At 32.6% G+C, this 9,583-nt stretch overlaps 1 long non-coding RNA gene across 1 annotated transcript; it reads left to right on the top strand.

The window, feature by feature from the left end:
* The first annotated feature begins 2,245 nt into the window (after positions 1 to 2,245).
* LOC141689270 (uncharacterized) lies at positions 2,246 to 3,464 on the top strand. The gene is made up of 3 exons (XR_012562311.1): positions 2,246 to 2,700; positions 2,780 to 2,946; positions 3,051 to 3,464. It is a non-coding gene; the product is annotated as an uncharacterized LOC141689270 (long non-coding RNA).
* Positions 3,465 to 9,583: the final 6,119 nt, after the last annotated feature.

Genomic DNA, 9,583 nt, shown 5'->3' with positions numbered 1-9,583 from the left:
TTCAGGAAATATTAAAACTCTACTTGCACAAAAAGTCATTGCATATTTATAATCCAAAGCATTCTAAATGATCAAAGGACGATGTTAATGATACAGTTCCTAAAATAAACAATTCTCACCAAAATAAGAGTTCAAACAGAAGCGAAAACAATTCTCCTCAGCAACTAAAAGATTATAAACGATAAAAGGACGATGTTATTTTTTATTTTTTAGTTTTTGTTATAATTGAGTTCTTGATGTTTGCTGATTTTGCTTGATTGGTGAATTTTTATTTGGATTGTTGTGGTACTGCAATTTGTGATTGTGGATGTTGGTTTCTTGTTTTTTGATGTGGGTCTTGTTTGTGATTGTGAAATGTGTAGTGTTGAGTAGTTTTTAAGTTTTTTCGATGAAAGGTTGAATTTGTAGGGCTGAGTATTAGATTAAGGATTGAGAAAATAGATGATTGTATATGATGTTTTATGTGAATCTATCTACTTTTGACTTTTGAGATAATGTAGTGATGCAGAGGAACTGATGCAACGCTTCAATGTAATTCTGATTGTATTGATAGTTTTACTCCTGTTTTTATTTATACTTAAATATTTTGATAGCAGAATTTATGTAATTATATCTCAATTTTAGAAAGTGTCCATGAGGGTAAGACCTAAGGCTGAATAAAAACATAAGTACCTTTTTTAAATAGTTTATTTTGAGATGATTTATCTGCAAGTAATATTTACTTTTAATTTGATATAATGTTTAGACTCTCATACATGTTCGGTGAATGATTTTTTATTGAGTATATTAAGTATGAGTAAAAGAAAAATTCTTTTTGGAGCAGGCATTTAGATTGCATTAATAATTCTAACCCGTAATTTTTCTTAACGATTTCGTCCTTTTTAGTATGATCCAGGGATTTATTTTTTACGACAAATTGATGTATTAAAACTCATTTATTTCATTCATGCAGCCAAACTAGCTCAGGTTGCTTTCGGAAGAGACAGCGAATCTTCTTTGAAATCATATGGTACTTTAAAAAATGGTCAAGCGACTCAAGCTACTGGAGGTAATTCAACTTTTTTATCGGCTCTCATTTAGCCACGTTAAAATAATTGGTGCATTTGAATAAGAATGTGTTTCCTCACGTGAAGGTGCCGCTTCAGGTGGGAGAGAGATGAAAGGATACAAGGAACCATGGGTAGGTATAGCAATAGCAGTGTGCTAGATACATAATTTCTTTTGGAGTTAATAATGTTCCTTGCTCACTGGCTTTCTCTCCATACCTGTATAGGATTACTATACCAATTACCCGGTGACTCTTCCTCTGAGAAGACCATACTCTAGAGATCTAGGTATACTTTAAGGTTCTTCATAACTTGGCAATATAAAGATTCAAGCTACTTCTGCAATCACATCTTTCATTTAATATTTTATATTACAAACTTTGTTAACTTGGCCCAATTATTTAATACATGAATTTATTATAAGGATTAAATCTATCTACTTTTGACTTTTGAGACAATGTAGTTATGTTCTATAATGTGGTTAATGATCTCAAAGGAGGGTATTAAGACAGGTTGCTCTTTACTGTATTTGGCAATGGTAAATTTGCTAAAATGTCTGAATAGTTGTATCATTACACTTGAGCACTATTTTTCTTTCTTGCAATTTTTTAGAGCGTGTTTTATATTTTGTGTTAAGCTACATTGTCAAGCAGCTTTTTTCTGGGTATATTCAGGACATCATAAAATAATTTATCATATTACATTATGAGACTTTTGATTTAGTGTTCTGTTTGCCTAAAGATCAAGAAACATGGTTCGACAGGTGACTTCAAGTAGGGAGTTTTTACTATGTTACTGTCATCATTACAGGAAATCGACTTCTTTAGAAATCGGTGATATAATTTGTCTAAGATTATCTGATCTTTCAATATCACGCTTTTGGTCTTCTGAAAAAATAATAAGTTATTGGGTACCAAGCCAACTTATATTTATTGGGTTATGATGTAAATTTGTTTAATGTGGTAATCCAAATAATGAGCTATATGGCTGAACAAGTTTTTGGGTAGGGATCATTTTCAGTAGTATTTCAGGTTTGTTTATTCTTTTCAATGTTGCACTAAGTGTTATTGTGTTTTCCTTTTAATGAGAGATGCTCCTTGATTGTTTATTTTAGTTAGTTATTATAACTATAAACTAAATTTAGTTTATACAGGAAAAATGTCTAGAGACCGATGAGGCTTTTAGAGGCAATAGATTTCCTCACCTCATGTAAACTGTTTGGATTTTCTAGAGTTTTTACCCATGCCAGAATTATTCAATTCAACCGAGTCTGATCCATATGTGTAAGTAGCATTATGTTCTTCTCAAGTTTCCGAACTAGAATTCGTTAATTTCCTAAAATAACTCTCTTATATCCCATAAACATGGAAACTATTACATCCCTGCCTTATCTTATGATCATTGTCCATTTTTTATTGACTATTATATTATGCAATTTTTCACTTAGCAGGAAAGCAAAAGCATTGTAATTTTTTGTTTGTATTGATTTGATAAAGTGATACTCAATGGACAAATCAGGGATGGCTTCATCTCATGTACGATATACATTGTATTTACCGTGTCTCTGAATTCTGGCTCAACCTTTTTCTCTCCTTTGTTGTAAAATCCTGAGACGAATAGCACTTGGTCCATTGTCTCCTTCTTCCTAAAAATGGTCAGCCTACATGATTACATATAAAGATTGTATTGTTAAACATTTGTATCTTCATATTGGTTTTATTATCTTACGGCAGATTTAAAGTGACAAGGTTAGTCACAAACAAGACTTCAAAAAATATCGGACATGCCTCTAAATAGAAAGGAATTTACGATCCTTACAATTGACAAACCAAAAATTGCTCAGCATTTTCTAAAGGGAATAATAATCTCAATATTTTGAAGAAGACATTTTCTGCTAGAGGTATTTAATTTTTCTTTTCTATGTTAGTACAGAGCAATATGAATTGTTGTCGAGTGCATTGAAGTGTATATACTAGAGGCTAAATTTATTCTGTAACATTGAAGAAGCACCCTCAGCAGTTTGGAAAAGTGAAGACAGGGAAGAAAGTGCAGTAGCACAACCTACTAACAAATACCAACAATGTAGGTTCTGTGCCTCCAGCCAAGGCACGCCTTTTGACAAGTGCATACATGTGATGGTATGATCTTTCCATGCAGTGCTTACATTGGTGATGCTTCCTTCTCATACGTAGTATCCTGCAACAGGTCACAAGGCCATTGTACAAGTACGACAGTATGAGTTCACCAGCCAACCATTATGCTTATTTATCTGAAACATCAGCTACTCATTTAGCAGCCTCATATCTAATAGTTTCAGCGGGTAATCCCTTCGTGTGAACAAAATTTAGAGAAGTCACTTATAGCTTCGATAGAAAAATCTTTAAATGTTGTGAATTATACTAAATAAGAAACTGTAGATGCACATTGACAAGATCTTGAATGTTTGTAGCTAAAAATTGATGTGGATACAAACTGTAATTTTCTTCTTTCCTTTCAACGGTGAGGTGTGGTTAATGTAACCACAGAGTGATTTATTTCTTTTTCTAAACATTATTATAATTTAATAAAAGTTTGTAATGTGTTTCTAAAAAAAATTGATCACTAGGCAATGGCGATACACACTATCAATCAATTTTCAAAATTTAAAATTACAACTAATTCTCACATATCTCTCAAGAATGGCGATACACACTATCAATTAATTTCTTCTTTTTCTTCCTCTTCTTTTTTCTCCTTCTCTTTTCATCTTTATTCGATCTCAATTTTTGTCGTCTACTTTAATATATATACTTATATATGTATATGTGATTTGTTTAATTTGTTTAATTTTAAAAGTTTGTGTAGGTTGAAGGGATAATCAATCGTACACCCATTATTTCAAAATTTATAGTTCAGGTTAGTCATAAGATATTTTCTCTACCTTCTTTTTTTATGTACTATAGTATTTTGATTTTTAAATGATGTTGTTGTGTGAATATAAGTTTTATTTTTAACTGATGTTTTTTTTCATCCTGTATGAATAAAAGTTTGTATGTGTGTATGTATATATATTTGTATGTGCGTATAAATTTGTGTTTGGATTGAATTTAAGATTTACGTGGTTATGTGAGACTATTCTTTTAAGTCACCAAGGAGAATTTTGATGCTTCTCAGGAGGAGGATAAATGAAAGGCGATGGAAGTAGTTGATAAAGGTATTACATTATTTTTTATTTTTTGTTTGTGTCAGTGTACCAGTGGAGTGTTTGACACAAAAAAATTGTGAACAGAACATATTTTTAGAGCATCAGGTGTCATGTCCTATACATACATATAAATTAAAGCTTTCTTAAAGAAATTAATGATTTTTCTTAAATATATTGGTGATACATAATATGAAGAAAATGATGGAGATTAAAAGCTAATTGTGCACCTCTGTAGAAGGGAGTATATGACATAGTTGGACTACTTGATAAATTGATAAACCAATCAGTCATCCGGAAGCCTTAGTGTTATTTGGCGCACAAGTGTTTTTAATCTGGGTGTCATAGGTGCTAATCTTGGTTTATAATATGTGAATTATGCATGAATGCATGATCAATTTTACAATCTCCAAAGGCTTGAATCTGCATATTACAAAGTCATACTGCTATTATTCAAATTTATTCCTCTAATTATGCAATATTATTCCTCTAATCACATCTTTCCACTATCTAATGCAATTTTTTTTATTTAGAAATATTAGTAGTTCCTAACTATACTTTCTGAAATCTGGCACGGTGTATTTTATTAATAGGTGGTTAGTTAATATAATGGAAGCCCTGGTGTGTGATATAATCATTTAGTATTTAGTAATTGTAGTCGGTAAAAGTTCTGAATTATCATACTTATCATGCATACTTGATAATTTTTCTGAAGTATATAGAAGTATATACTCTTCTTTGGATTTTGTTGGTCTGAATATAATGTGGTGGATTGAGAATAATCAGATAATATCGTATACAATTATGTAAACTTTTCATTTTCATACTGATTACATTTCAAAGGTTACCTATTAATTCTCATATTAATTCTCATTATTTCTCACGTTGATGATATATTGAAAGTTTATCAGTTTTTGTTTGCACCTTATCTCCTCTTCATTCTTATCTCCCGTATTTATGTCCCTGGACATTTTTTTATGCATCTAACTTTCTAGGTACTTTCTTTCCTTCTACCCCTTTTTCACCATAATGATATTTTTGCTGCAAGTACTACATGTTTGGCCATTTTTATAAGAAAATATTCATACTGGTATGCTTGATCCTAATAAGTAAACAAGGTTGTACATTTAATTTGTGATTTTTGCTGTTTCAGAAGTTTTGCCATGCTTGAGTTAATAGCCCGAAATTATAAGACATAAGTCAATATTGAAAAGTTGTCTTGGTTCCCATCTTTCATAGGTAATATTTACCCCATAACCTCCCTATCATGTTGTTGTTTTTGCCTTGCACGTTTGACTAGGTGAAGTTAAATTACTTATGGAAGCGGGGCTTTAGGAAAAAGTTAACCATATGTTAAGGATCCCAAAAAAATATTCTTTCAGAATAGAAATGTTAACAAATTTATTGATGCAAACTGTTCTATTTTTTGTCATGATATTATTTTCCATAAGTATTTTTGAATTTAGTTAGGAGTTTGGGTGATTTAAAATTTGAACTCCGATGTAAATTTGAAAATTATGATTTCTCATTTTACATATAAGTTTATAATTTCTCATTTTACATATAAAAGGTTATAATTATGATTTTTCCTATAACTTATTATATCATTGTTTATAACTTTTTTATTAAAAGATTGACACAAATATATTCATGAAATTTTAAAGTAATTTTGATATTAAAATATGAAAGAAAATATATTTATTCAATAAAAGTAAAAATATAACATAAAAACACATTAAAATTGGATAACTTTAGATATATACGTATATTTTTGGAATTATGATAATTAGCATTAACCATATAATGACTTAATAATATTTACGGTTTGAATATTAATAATTTTCAGTGTGAAATTGATATCCTCCTACTCAATACCTACTAATCACATGAAGTATTATTTACGTGAAATTATAAGAATAAATAAAATTTAACATCCCATTTTATTCGATATATTTTAAAATTATAAATAAAATAATTAATTGTACAACTATTTTGTACTTTAATTGATATTATTAAAGATTTTAAATATATATATATATATTATTCAGACGTTTAACGAAATTATGACCATCTTATATTATTTCTAAACAAAAAATACATTTAATTTTTTCATATTAATTATCATATAACACAATAAAATATTGTGTAATGACATCGGTACTATTAAATCACATAATTTATATAATTATTACTAGGTTAAAAGAGCTATGTAAAAAGAACAATATTATTAATTGAAAAATACAGTTATTGATATTCATATCTCTATTTAGAAAAAATAATAAATATTTACTTATAAGTAATATTTTAGTAAGATAATAGTATACAAAATATGCTGATATAAATTTTGTTTTATCCGTATCAATAGATTACATTATTATACTTATATGATTTATTTTAGTTAGTCTAATTATATTTTAATTTTAATTTTGTTTAGTATTTTTTTGTCAAGGATGACTTTTCTTATAATCTTTATTTTTATTTTTTTAGTTTAAATCAATTGTATAATATTTATTTTTTCCTGAATCAATAGTATATATTATTTTATTTTAAGTTGGTTTAATAATGTAATTTTTATAGTCGGATCTATAATATTTATCATTTTATCTTAGACGAAGGCACATTATATCAATCAAATCCAACTAATTTTATTTAATTTGTTTTAATTTTATTTTAATGTAGAATAAGAATATAAAATTTATTTTAACCCGAATGGAAATTGTATCTTAATAGCATATATTTATAATATATATATATTATAAATATCTATATAATAGATATTATAATATCTGTGTTATAGTTTAATGCAAAATTAACCTAAATAGGTGGTATAATAAAAAATATTTAATTTTTAACTAATAAAAATTAACTTAATAAAAATTAATAGGTCCTAAAGAAATGGAAATTTTACATCAATGTTTACATTGCTACATAATTTGCAGCAGTACATTGCTGATAGGGATAAATAAGTCCTGATTTTATAATTAATGGGCTGCTAGGCCCAATAAGAAGATGTATGATATTCAGACCAGAAAGGTTAAGCCTGACGGACCAGATCAGGCCTGGTGGAATAAAAAAGGCCCAAAAGCCCTGATTATTAATTAATTTCATAATTAATTAATAAGGGAAAAATCAGCTATTGAGAAGAGTCCCGATAAGGATATAAATCCTTATAGATTAGCCTCAAGGGGACCTAAAAGGATAAGGAATCAGCTTCCTACTTCCTAGGACTCCTAAGTCTATTCTAATTATGAGACTTGCCCACCAGGACTCCTATACCAAGTCCAATTCAAGGACTCCCAACATCTATATAAGGGGCCTCACCCCACAAATCAGAACTACGTTTTTTGGCTTGATTCTCTAATTCACAGAGATACGTAGGCATCTCGTAAAGGCAGAATTAAGCTACGATACACGAGAGCAGCCATTAAAGGCCTTGAGCTCCCGAATCTTAGTAATAAATACAGCAAATAATAACCTTAGTTTTTTATCCATAACATTTGGCGCCGTTTGTGGGAAGCACAACAAAAACCATGGCGAGAACGCGGAGAACAATTGGAGCTCTAGAGGAAGGAACACCAACCCAGGTAATTTCATCAACCGTGGAGGTTCCTCCCCATTCAACTTATGCATCTACTCAGGAGGAAGCCCAGACAGGGGCAACTCAACCTCAGCTACAAGGGACAACTCCCCCGATTCAAGGTACGAATCCTCAAGTTCAACAAATACATATACCTGTGAATTCTCGACCCGTCGGGTATGAATATTCAACTATTGTTACTACTAACCCCCCTTATGGGATGCCCCTTCACCCTGAGGTTGGAGGAAACGGATATGCTGGGCGAAGCGAAGCACGAGGGCGGTCGCCCCCCTATATACGAGGTTTGGGTCCTATCCCTGAGGATTGGGAATTTTCTGGTCCATACACTGAGAGAGACTCTGAATCTTTGGATGATGAAGTGGCCCCGAGAAGGAGGCGTCCTGGAAAAGAGCCAATGGCCGATGGAAGGCAACGCCCCCAAAGCACCCCAGGGGCGAATCCCCAAGAAGTGCAGGAAAGGATCAGGGCTCATGAGGCTGAAATCCAAAGGCTGAGGTATGATTTGGAGGCTCACCAGGCCACCAGACCCCACATACCTCCTAGGGGGAGAAATCCTCCTCCTATCATAGACCTGGATGGTCCGGTAAGAAGAAGGGCTGCTGTCCCAAGAACTGATCCAAGCAATCTCCTTCCCCTTGGAGATCCTGATGATCCAACTCCACCTTTCACAGAAGAAATAATGAATGCCCATATTTCAAGAAAATTCAAGATGCCCACTATCAAAGCCTATGATGGCACGGGTGACCCCGCTAATCATGTTAGGACATTCTCTAATGCACTGCTGCTGCAACCCGTGAATGATGCTATAAAGTGTCGGGCCTTCCCTCAAACCCTGTCGGGTATGGCTCAAAGATGGTACAGTCGCTTGCCCCCAAACTCTATTGGATCATTCAGAGAATTAAGTCAGGCTTTTATTAAGCAATTCATCAGTGGAAGAGTCCATGAGAAAAGTTCAGCATCTCTTATGAGTCTTGTGCAGGGAGCTAAGGAATCCTTGAGGGATTACCTGAATCGTTTTACAAAGGAGGCTTTAAAAGTCCCAGACCTTGATGATAAGGTAGCCATGATAGCACTGCAACAAGGAACTAGGGATGAGTTTTTCAAGATGTCCTTGGCCAAACGACCCCCTGAAAACATGTTGCAACTCCAAGAGAGGGCAGGGAAGTATATCAAGGTTGAAGAAAGCATGAGGAAGACCGTAGTAAGTAATGAGCCCACTGGAGGCAAGAAGCGAAAAACTGATCTGGAGTATATCGCTAAGGATAAATATCCTAGAACCGAACAAAACCCTGATTCAACCCCCAAGAAGGGAGGACCTGGGCAAAAGTTCACTGAATACGCTAAGCTGAGTGCTCCTAGAAGTCAGATTTTGATGGAGATTGAGAAAGATAGAGATATTCGCTGGCCTAAGCCCTTGAAGGCTGATCCCGCCAAGCTAGATAAGAGCAAGTATTGCAGGTTTCACAAGGATGTTGGCCATGACACCGATGAGTGTAGGCAATTGAAAGATGAAATTGAGTTTTTGATTCGAAAAGGAAGGTTGAACAAGTATACTGGAGATGGAGGGGACAGAAACAATAATAGAAGGAAGAACTTTGAAGATCGTAGGAGGGACCAAGACGATCAGGGGCGGAATCCCCAACCTAGAGGGCCGGTTATAAATGCAATTTTTGGAGGACCACGACGCCCTCGAGGACCTGTGATAAACACGATCTTTGGAGGTCCAACTGCTGCTGGATTGTCCAAAAATTCCGGAAA

Source organism: Apium graveolens, chromosome 10 (genome assembly GCF_009905375.1).
Source record: "Apium graveolens cultivar Ventura chromosome 10, ASM990537v1, whole genome shotgun sequence".
In the NCBI taxonomy this organism is placed as follows: Eukaryota; Viridiplantae; Streptophyta; class Magnoliopsida; order Apiales; family Apiaceae; genus Apium; species Apium graveolens.
The sequence above is the reverse complement of the archived record's forward strand: the minus strand, read 5'-3'. Positions and strand labels throughout refer to the sequence as shown.